Source organism: Kogia breviceps, chromosome X, assembly GCF_026419965.1.
Source record: "Kogia breviceps isolate mKogBre1 chromosome X, mKogBre1 haplotype 1, whole genome shotgun sequence".
NCBI classification, from domain to species: Eukaryota; Metazoa; Chordata; class Mammalia; order Artiodactyla; family Physeteridae; genus Kogia; species Kogia breviceps.
Window position 1 is genome coordinate 14,081,713 of NC_081330.1, and position 11,975 is coordinate 14,093,687.

The following is an 11,975-nucleotide window of genomic DNA, read 5'->3' on the forward strand; positions in this document are numbered from 1 at the left end:
AAAATATTTTTTTTCGGTACGCGGGCCTCTCTCTGTTGTGGCCTCTCCCATTGTGGAGCACAGGCTCCGGACGCAAAGGCTCAGAGGCCATGGCTCACGGGCCCAGCCGCTCCGCAGCATGTGGGATCTTCCCAGACTGGGGCACGAACCCGTGTCCCCTGCCTCGGCAGGCAGACTCTCAACCACTGCGCCACCAGGGAAGCCCCCCCAAAACTCACTCATAGAGTGAGTTTACAGTTACAAAAACAAGACTGACAAGGAAGGGAGTCAAAAAATTATTGGGGTTTGGTGGACATGCGGAAGAGGAATTGTGCCAGAAACCTCTGGCTAGAGAAAACTCATAATGATAATAGTTACCATTTATTTAAGGCTTACCAGGTGCCTGGTGTTTTTGTCAGTGCTTTTCATACGTTGTCTCATTTTATTCTCACAAGTCTGAGAGGTAAACGATATTATCTTGCTGTTTGCGGAGAGGGGCCAGGAGAAACCAACGTGAATTAACAAGAATTAAGGAGGTATAAGTGTGTGACCACAGGAGTGAGGGGTGACAGAAACATGGTGGGACTATATCTAAGGAAGACCTAGTGAGTGTGTGAATCTTGAAAGGCAGATTATATTCAGTATAAGGGGGACAGTAGGGAGGGGAAGTAGGAGAGAGAGAGGACACAGAGTAGGAGAGGAAGGAACCTTCGAGCGGCAGGGGAGAGGGGAGGAGTTATGATGGAGGAGGAGTTAAGAGAGGTGGAGGAGCAGCCAATTGGAAGGGGGGAGAGGTAGGAACCGCGGGGAGAGGGAGTGGCTGAGAGGGAGTAGGCGGGACAGAGCAGGAGCAGAAACTAGAGGGACCAAGATAAGGGAAGAGGGCGGGGCCGAGAGGGAGGGCGGAGCCTAGAAGGAACTGGGGAAGGGAGGGGGCGGAGTCGAGAGGGAGTGGAAAGGAAGGAGCTCGAGACCGCGGGCAAGGAGTAGAGAGAAAAGCATAAATGCACGAGCTGTGAGGTAGGCGGAGGAGGAGCTGAGAGGGAGTTAGAGGAAGAGACGAAGGGGGAGGAGCCAAGAGGGAGGGAAAGAGGATCAGCCGCCTGGCACTGGGAGATCAGCTAGGTGGTTTGTGACCACCTAGAGGGGTGGGATAGGGAGGGTGGGAGGGAGGGAGTCGCAAGAGGGAAGAGATATGGGATTCACTTTGTTGTAAAGCAGAAACTAACACACCATTGTAAAGCAATTATACTCCAATAAAGATGTTAAAAAAAAAAGAGAGAGAGAGAGAGGTCCGGATCCGCCTAAGTGCGAGGCTCAGCGACTGAGACCCTGAAACACACCCACAGAGGGGGCTCTGGCATTCCGGGTCAGAGTCTGAGAGCTCCCAGCACTGGTGGGCCCCGGTGGGCCCCATACCTCAACCCGAAGCCTCCCCTCACATCTCACTTCCTCCCTCTAGTCCTCACCTTAAAGGTAGAAGTCTCTCGGTCTGCCTCGCAGAAGTTGACCGGAGCCAACGCGGGAAGGTAAAAGCCGCGCAGCGGGCGGCCTTAAGCCCCGGGAGCAGCCCCAGCCCCAGCAGCCACCTGAGCCCGGGGAGGGTGGGCCACAGGCGACAGAGGTTGGTTCCCAGGCGGAAACCACGAGTACACATTTTAGGAGCCGGTTCAGCGCTTGAGGACACACACTATGGGCGAGATCGGAACCAGTGGAGAGGAGAAACGGAAATGGTAAGGAAGAACCGTGGACGGACAGGGAAGAGCCGAGACCGGCTGGTGGGACTAGAACTCCAGGGAAGGCCACTTGTTCGGGCGAGACATTGGCTTGGAGCTCGGCTGCTAGACGGCCTGACTGGCTTTGTGAGCGCGCGGAGCACGCATGCGTGCGGGTCCCCGCCGCGCCTTCCACCGCCCCTCACCCCTCCTCCCTTCCCCACACCTCCCTCTCTGTCCTCCCAGCATCCCCAGCCCAGCACTTTCCCGCGGTTCTGGCGGTTCCTCGCGCGCAGCCTTCAGAGCTGCCTCGCGGTGTCCGGGGGGCGGGGGGGGGGGGGGGAGGGGGGGAGGCGGGAAGCAGCCTGAGAGGTTTCAACTTCCCAGCATCACAGAGTCTCGCGTCCTCCTGATTTTGCCTCTCTTAGTACAAATAGCAGGGTTACCGCCCCCGCCATCTTCAGTTCTTGCTGCCAGGGTGGCCAGAGGGGAATTACTGGGCCTTGCTGCCCGGTGTGGTGGTTGTTCGCCGCTTGAAATGCAGCAAGTACGAAACTGATGTCTCTAAGTGTACATTGTACACCAGGTTTCAAAGAATTTGCACGGTAAAAAGAATGCAAAACCTCTGCAACTTCATATTGATTACATGTTGAAATGATAATATTTGGAGTCTCTTGCATTAAATAAAACATTAAAATTAATTCCACCTGTTTCTTTTTTGTGGCTTAATTTTTTTTATTGAAGTATAGTTGATTTACAATGTTGTGTTATTTTCAGGTGTACAAGACAGTGATTCAGTTATGTGTATATAGCTATTCTTTTTCAGATTCTTTTCCATTATAGGTTATTATAAGATATTGAATATAGTTCCCTGTGCTATACAGTAGGTCCTTGTTGTTTATCTATTTTATAGTAAGTGTGCATCTTTTAATCCCAAATTCCTAATTTATCCCTCCCTCTATTTTTTGTGTGTGGCTACTAGAACATTTAAAATTACATATGTGGCTCTAGTTATATTTCTGTTGGATGGCGCAGGTCTGGCGAAGGGGGAAGAAAGGGAAAAAAACTGAAGAAGAGAGAGGGGAAGATAGGGGGTTGCTCTTAAGATTCTTAAAGTTTTCTTTCTCTTAGCGGCAGGGATCTTATTTTGCGACCTCTGTAAGAATCCTTGTCGCCCTTACCTTCTGCTCCTTGTGCTGTCTTATAATGCAAAGTGCCTCTATTTGGACCTAGAAAGTATTGTAGGTGTATTATTTTTCCTCCTTGTGTCTCAAGAGCTTTGGAGAACAAGAGGTCATTTGTTTATGCTGAGACGTGTGCGCCTCCCCAAGGGCCTTTCTGTGCAAGTTCCCTGGCTCCAAAAGGTCTGCATCTTCTGCTGATTGGCAGGGGGGCAATCCAAGACAGAACAAAGGCAGCTAACTGGCCAATAGCAGAGGCAGGTCGAAATTTAGCGAGTTAACTCCTGGATTAGAGGGGTAGAAAAAGTTGTAGGACAAAGGAATGGAGAAAAATGTACCAATGATCAGAATTAGGGGAGTTGTTAGTAAAAACATTGAACATGGAGGCTTCCCTGGTGGCGCAGTGGTTAAGAATCTGCCTGCCAATGCAGGGGACACGGGTTCAAGCCCTGGTCCTGGAAGATCCCACATGCCACGGAGCAACGAAGCCCGTGTGCCACAACTACTGAGCCTGTGCTCTAGAGCCCGTGAGCCACAACTACTGAGCCTGCGTGCCACAACTACTGAAGCCCGCAGACCTAGGGCCCGTGTTCACAACAAGAGAAGCCACTGGAATAAGAAGCCTGCACACCGCAAGGAAGAGTAGCCCCCACTTGTGGCAACTAGAGAAAGCCCGCGTGCAGCAACGAAGACCCAACACAGACAAAAATAAATAAATTAATTTATTTTTTAAAAAGATTGAACTTGACCAAAAGAGCTGCAGACATCCCTGTAAAGATTTGGAAAACAGGATAACACGATCAGAAGGGGCACCACTTTTGAGAAGAGGACCAGAAAAAAGGAGCTAGTAAGCGAGAGAATGGTCACTGTTGGAAGTAACCAGAGCTTGAATAAAAGTTTTGTTTCACCACTGTGTGACCACCTCTCTCCAGCCTGCCTTTGGATAAAAAAGAGTATAAATGAAAATAAACGGGATGCTCCTCCAGTCTCTCAGGCCTGGGCTCGAACATCTAGAAGACATGCTAGGACCCAGCAGGCGTAAACTGCTGTGGGACTGGGCAGACTGCCAGGCACCTGCGGATCCCGCTAAGTGAGGGGACAGGTTCTGGGCACTCCCCGGAGGAGGTGTGCCACCCACATCACCAGCAGGACGCCTGCCCCCACCCCTCCCCACACTCTCCAGAGAGATTTTGAGAAGCAGGAAAGAGCAGTGGTCAGCGAGCGTATCACCACCCTCATCCTCTACAACTCCAGTAGTGCCATTGAGGTCTTCCATTAAAGCTCCCTGCGGGGCTGTTTTCTGTTAACCTCAAGAAGTAAAGCATCACCGAAGGCTACGTCCCAATTGTCAGCAGCAAGACACAGCCCTCCTGGTGTCATCAGTGTGTGATTATCACCCGCTCCGGCCCACAGCTGGTCCCAGAGATACAGCATATTCTCTGTGCTACAGGGGCTCTATGAGTTTGTTTCTGCTTCCCCACCACCCTAGAAGATGCAGAAGCCCCAGAGCAGCCTTGTGGGAGTAATCCTCTAGGCAGGCCTGGTTTTCCCCAACACCAAAGCCTCCCCTCCCACCATTGAACCAATTTGACCACGTCTTACAGAAGAGTAAGGCCTGCCTGCCATCTCCAGCCAGCCCTGTACACCTTCTCATCTTGTATGCAAACAGGGACCTTTCTATTTCTATTGGCCAGGATTTCCAGTACAATGTTGAATAGAAGTGATGAGAATGGACATCCTTGCCTTGCTCTCCATCTTAGGGTGAAAGCATTCAGTCTTTCACCATTAAGCATGATATTAGCTATAGGCTTTTTGTAGCTGCCCTTTATCAGGTTAACGAAGTTCCCTTCTCTCCCGGTGCACTGAAAATTTTTATCATGACTGGTTATTGAATTTTATCCAAGTTTTTGGCAACAATTGATGCAAGTTTGTGTTTCTTCTTAAGATTATGGACATGATGCATTACATTGATTTTAAAATACAGAGTCAGGGGCTTCCCTGGTGGCGCAGTGGTTGAGAGTCCGCCTGCCGATGCAGGCGACACGGGTTCGTGCCCCGATCCGGGAAGATCCCACGTGCCGCGGAGCGGCTGGGCCCGTGAGCTGTGGCCGCCGAGCCTGCGCGTCCGGAGCCTGTTCTCCGCAACGGGAGAGGCCGCAGCAATGAGAGGCCCGCGTACCGCAAAAATAAAATAAATAAATAAAATACGGAGTCAGGCTTGTATTTACTGAATAAACCCCATTTGGCTGGTTGCTGTGTAAAAAAAGCAATAACTAAATAAACAGGACTACACCGTGGTGTAGAATGCAAATTTGTAAGGCTTTTAAAATAGAAAATTCAAAGAAATTAATTTCTTTTATAATTTTTTTATTGAAGTATAGTTGATTTATAATGTTGTATTAGTTTCTGGTGTTCAGCAAAGTGATTCAGATATATATATCTATAGATAGATAGATAGATAGATAGATAGATGGTAGATATTCTTTTTCATATTCTTTTCAAGTATGGTTTACTACAGGATATTGAATATAGTTCCCTGTGCTATACAGTAGGACCTTGTTGTTTATAAAGTCATTCTATATGTAATAGTTTGCATCTGTTAATCCCAAACTTCCAATACATCCCTCTCCCACCCCCCTCCCCCTTCACAACCACAACTCTGTTCTGTATGTCTGTGAGTCTGTTTCTGTTTCATAAATAATTTCACTTGTGTCATATTTTAGATTCCACATATAAGTGATATCATACGGTATTTGCCTTTCTCTTTCTGACTCACTTCACTTAGTATGATAATCTCTAGGCCCATCCATGTTGCTGCAAATGGAATTATTTTGTTCTTTTTTATTGCTGAGTAGTATTCCATTGTGTGTGTGTATATATATACATATATATGTGTGTGTATATATATATATGCCACATCTTCTTTATCCATTCATCTGTTGATGGACATTTAGGTTGCTTCCATGTCTTGGCTATTATAAATAGTGCATTGGGATGCATGTATCTTTTCAAATTAGAGTTGCTATATGATCCAGCAACCCCACTCCTGGGCATATATCTGGACAAAACTCTAATTCTAATTTTAGTTTTTTGAGGAACCTCCATACTGTCCTCCATAGTGGCTGCACCAACTTACATTCCCACCAACAGTGTAGGAGGGTTCCCTTTTCTCCACACCCTCTCCAGCACTTGTTATTTGTCAACTTTTAAATGATGGCCATTCTGACCAGTGTGAGGTGTGCTCTCATTGTAGTTTTGATTTGCATTTCTCTAATAATCAGTGATGTGGAGCATCTTTTCATATGCCTGTTGGCCATCTGTATGTCTTCTTTGGAGAAATGTCTAATTAGGTCTTCTGCCCATTTTTCGTTTGGATTGTTTGGTGTTTTTGTTATTGAGTTCTATAAGCTGTTTATATATTTTGGAAATTAAGCCCTTTTTGGTTGCATCATTTGCAAATATCTTCTCCCAGTCCGTAGGTTGCCTTTTGGTTTCATTTATGGTTTTCTTTGCTGTGCAAAAGCTTAAAGTTTGATTAGGTCCTATTTGTTTATTTTTGCTTTTATTTCTATTGCCTTTGGAAACTGACCTAAGAAAGCATTGGTACAACTTATGTCAAAGAATGTTTTACCTATGTTCTCTTCTAGGAGTTTTATGGTGTCATGTCTTATATTTAAGTCTTTAAGCCATTTTGAGTTTATTTTTGTGTGTGGTATGAGGGTGTGTTCTAACTCCATTGATTTACATGTGGCTGTCCAGCTTTTCCAACATTGCTGAAGAGACTGTCTTTTTTCCATTGTATATTCTTGCTCCTTTGTCAAAGATTAATTGACCATAGGTGTGTGGATTTATTTCTGTACTCTCTATTCTGTTCTATTGATCCATATGTCTGTTTTTGTGCTAATACCACACTGTTTTGATTACTCTAGCTTTGTAGTATTGTCTGAAGTCTGCAAGGGTTATGCCTCCTGCTTTGTTCTTTTTCCTCAGGATTGCTTTGGCAATTCTGGGCCTTTTATGGTTCCATATGATTTTTAGGATTATTTGTTCTAGTCCTGTGAAAAATACCATGGGTAATTTGATAGGGATTGCATTAAATCTGTAGGTTGCTTTGGGTAGTATAGCCATTTTAACAGTATTAATTCTTCCAATACAAGAGCATGGAATATCTTTCCATTTCAAAGAAATTAATTTCTTAATGTAGGCTATGCCCCAAACTCCAGGGAGACATGGGTTCTCTCTCCTGTGCCATTACGAGTATTTGGTGGAAAAGTAAAGAACGAACACTTTATTAATTTTATTTGCTTACTTGTATCTCTCCCTCTACTGAAAGTAAGCTTTTGAGCACAGGATCCATTTCCTGCTTATCTTCAAATCCATAGTGCAGATCAGGGCACTTAAAACATAATATATAAATTCAGAATAAATGAAAAAATGAATTAATGAATGAATTCACTTACACTGTCATAGACATTTTATATATTTTACCTCATTTGGAAATCAAAAGGGGATGCAATCAAGAGATGTGAGTAAATGTGGATAACGAGGATAATACCCCCTTTATTTATATAGCAGTAGAGTTTGCAAAGTTGGTGTCCATCCATTATTTTATGTGACTATATGAGGTAGGCAGGGTAGTTATTTAATGTGAAGTAACTGAGAACAGGAGAAGTTCATTTGCTCGTCCAAGGTCACACAACTAATAGATGACCAAGTCAAGGCTAGAAAGCAGGTCTTCTGATATCTAATATAGTTCTTAAAAATAATGGTATTAAAAGAAAGTGAAGGACTTCCCTGGTGGTGCAATGGTTAAGAATCCGCCTGCCAATGCAGGGGACACAGGTTCAAGCCCTGGTCTGGGAAGATCCCACATTCCACGGAGCAACTAAGCCTGTGCACCACAACTACTGAGCCTGCACTCTAGAGCCCACGAGCCACAACTACTGAGCTCACATGCCACAACTACTGAAGCCCACGTGCCTAGAGCCCATGCTCTGCAACAAGAGAAGCGACAGCAGTGAGAAGCCTGTGCACTGCAACAAAGAGTAGCCACAACTAGAGGAAGCCCATGAACAGCAATGAAGACCCAACACAGCCAAAAATAAATAAATAAATATTTTAAAAAAGAAAGAAAGAGAGGGACTATCCTGGCAGTCCAGTGGTTAGGACTCTGTGCTTCCACTGCAGGGGGCCCAGGTTCGATCCCTGGTTAGGGAACTAAGATCCCACAAGCCACATGGTGTGGGCCAAAAAAATAAATTTTAAAAAAAGGAAGTGAAAAATGTCTGGTAATAAAAAAGAAATAAACTCATTTTATAATGTAGCTGTTATGCTTCCAGCTACATCAACTAAGAATGTTCCAGAAACAAGCAAGTAAAGGATTGAGCAAAGCATATAAATCTCAAATTAGGAGCTATCTTTGACAATGGCACATAGAGAGATTTAACCATGCAATTCGTGACATGCAGTGTCACTCAGACAATTTTGTAAAGGGAAACACAAGGAAGGGCACTTCATAAAAGCAGATGCTTCAGGCCACATTAAAGTAAATGCAACTACTAAGTGTTTAATAGTTATTTTTCTGCATGTTTCTAACCATTTGGAGTTTAAAATGTCCAAGCTGCAGTTCCCATCCTCTTTCCAGTTCACTTCAATGTGTCCATACCAAAATTGAGTAGTAGAACAAAGGAATACTGTGATCCAGTGGAATCATGCTCTAGTTAAACCATGTTTCTAAATCAGCATATCAGAACATCAAAAATGGAACTAATGTGCCATGGTAGGCCAGCGTGTCAGCTCCAGAGGCTACATCATAACTTTCATAGTGTGCCAACAGGACCAGACTAGCTTATTCCCTGGGCTTCCTAACTTAACTCACTTTTTCCTTCCCCATTGCCCCAAATCTAAATATGTTTCTCTCAAACTGACATTGCAAATGTGATCACATCATAGTCCTCTTTAAAATCCTTTGCTGGACAGCTCAATGCAATGTGGGTCCTGGATTCGACAAAAAAAGGACCATAGTGGAAAAACTGGTGGAATCCCAATGAAGTCTGTAGTGTAGTTAATAGTATAGTACCAACCTTGATTTCTTAGTTTGATCATTCTACCATGGTTATGTAAGATGTTCATGTTAAGGGAAGTTCAGTGAATGAGACCTTTCTGTACTATTTTTGCAACACTTCAGTAAATCTAAAATTATCTTGAAATAAAAAGTGGAAAACATCTTCTCCTGGTTCTTCATTGCCCTAAGAGTTAAGTACAAACTCTGCCTTTGCTTGGGAAGACCTGCATGACCTAACCCTTTGCCCTCACATACATACACCACTCCAGCATCAAAATTTTAGTGCAGGGGAGGAGGGTGGAGGTTGGAGACGCCACTCCCATAGTCAATCTACTCTCTGATACTGCTCCAAAGAACTACTTTCAGTTACACGAAGAGGCCGTTCTCTCTAGCCTCTGAACAAATTGATCCTTGCTGTTCCTTGGTATAGTAGCCTCTGCAGACCCTGCCACCCCCTCTCCCACCTTTTGCTTGGCTGAAATCTTGCTTGTAGATTTCAGTTAATTTGGAAAGTTACCTTTCCTAGCATATCTTCCCTGACAGCCCCCACTCTGCATATATACCACACCACACACACATACCACACAGAGTTGGATTAAGTGCCCCTTGTATGTGCTCCCACTACACGCTGTGTATACTTGTGATGTGTCACTTTCACACTGTATTAAAGTTCTGTCTGCCTCGCCCATTTAGTCAATTGTTAACTCTGGATCTTCTCCTTTTATCCACACCTACCACTTTCATACAGCAAGGCAGCCATTGAAATAGCTTGATTTCACAGGTTTAACACTTTGAAGATTACATTTTCCATCTGAGTAATTATTCTCATAATTTATATGCTCTGTGATATGGTGAGAATGGAGAGTTTTCATTTTTTCCCTGATACTATAGAGTTTCTGGCTGAATTGTATTTCTGCACCAATATCAACTTGTTATCAAAAGGGTACCTATATTCCTTTATTACAGGGATCATTGAGAAATGATCACCACAGACTTCCCTGGTGGTCCAGTGGGTAAGACTGCACTGCCAATGCAGCGGGCTCGGTGTTCGATCCCTGGTCTGGGAACTAAGATCTCACGTGCCACCTGGTGCGGCCAAAAAAAAAAGAGAGAGAAAAGGGAAGTATCATGGCAGGTTCATCGGTTTCTGGCTTGCACAACTGGATGGATGGTGGAACCATTCACTAAAGCATGGCATATTGAAAGAGGACTATATTTAAGGGGATAGGGAGAGATTAAGAGGGGTTTTGGGGAGACCTATTGTACTTGAGGAGACTCTGAGAGTTACAAATTGAGATATCAAACATGCAGCTGAACATATAGCCATGGAATGGGAGATACAAATTTGGAAGTTGATGGCTTATGGATGATAAAAGAAATCACTTATTGGGCTTCCCTGGTGGCGCAGTGGTTGAGAGTCCGCCTGCCGATGCAGGGGACGTGGGTTCGTGCCCCGGTCCAGGAGGATCCCACATGCCGCGGAGCGGCTGGGCCCATGAGCCATGGCTGCTGAGCCTGCGCGTCCAGAGCCTGTGCTCTGCAATGGGAGAGGCCACAACAGTGAGAGGCCCGCGTACCACAAAAAAAAAAAAAAAAAAAGGAGAAACACGCCAAGACACATAGTAATCAAATTGGCAAAAATTGAAGACAAAGAAAAATTATTGAGAGCAGCAAGGGAAAAATGACAAATAACATACAAGGGAACTCCCATAAGGTTAACAGCTGATTTCTCAGCAGAAACACTACAAGTCAAAAGGGAGTGACATGACATTTAAAGTGATGAAAGGGAAGAACCTAAAACCAAGATTACTCTACCCAGCAAGGATCTCATTCAGATTCAATGGAGAAATCAAAAGCTTTACAGACAAGCAAAAACTAAGAGAATTCAGCACCACCAAATCAGCTCTACAACAAATGCTAAAGGAACTTCTCAAAGTGGGAAACACAAGAGAAGAAAAGGACCTACAAAAACAAACCCATAACAATTAAGAAGATGGTAATAGGAACATACATATCGATAATTACCTTAAACATGAATGGATTAAATGCTCCAACCAAAAGACACAGGCTTGCTGAATGGATACCAAAACAAGACCCATATATATGCTGTCCACAAGAGACCCACTTCAGACCTAGGGACACATACAGACTGAAAGTGAGGGGATGGAAAAAGATATTCCATGCAAATGGAAATCAAAAGAAAGCTGGAGTAGCAATACTCATATCAGATAAAATAGACTTTAAAATAAAGAATGTTACAAGAGACAAGGAAGGACACTACGTAATGATCAAGGGATCAATCCAAGAAGAAGATATAACAATTATAAATATATATGCCCCCAACATAGGAGCACCTCAATACATAAGGAAACTGCTAACAGCTATAAAAGAGGAAATTGACAGTAACACAATAATAGTGGGGGACTTTAACACCTCCTTACACCACTGGACAGATCATCCAAACAGAAAATTAATATGGAAACATAAGCTTTAAATGACACAATAGACCATATAGATTTAATTGATATTTATAGGACATTCCATCCAAAAACAGCAGATTACACTTTCTTCTCAAGTGCGCACAGAACATTCCCTAGGATAGATCACATATTGGGTCACAGATCTAGCCTCAGTAAATTTAAGAAAATTGAAATCATATCAAGCATTGTGTCTGACCACAGCGCTATGAGATTAGAAATCAATTACAGGGAAAAAAATGTAAAAAACACAAACACATGGAGGCTAAACAATACATTACTAAATAACCAAGAGATCACTGAAGAAATCAAAGAGGAAATCAAAAAATACCTAGAGACAAAAGACAATGAAAACACAATGATCCAAAATCTATGGGACACAGCAAAAGCAGTTCTAAGAGGGAAGTTTATAGTTATACAGGCTCAAGAAACGAGAAAAATCTCAAATCAACAATCTAACGTTACACCTAAAGGAACTAGAGAAAGAAGAACAAACAAAACCCAAAGTTAGCAGAAGGAAAGAAATCATAAAGGTCACAGCAGAAATAAATGAAATAGA

The 11,975-nt window shown here is 43.8% G+C and overlaps 1 pseudogene; it reads right to left on the bottom strand.

Moving 5' to 3' along the window:
- The window catches only part of LOC131747650 (transmembrane 9 superfamily member 2-like), a 127,127-nt pseudogene extending 118,359 nt beyond the window's left edge, over positions 1 to 8,768 (bottom strand).
- Between the last annotated feature and the right edge of the window lie 3,207 nt (positions 8,769 to 11,975).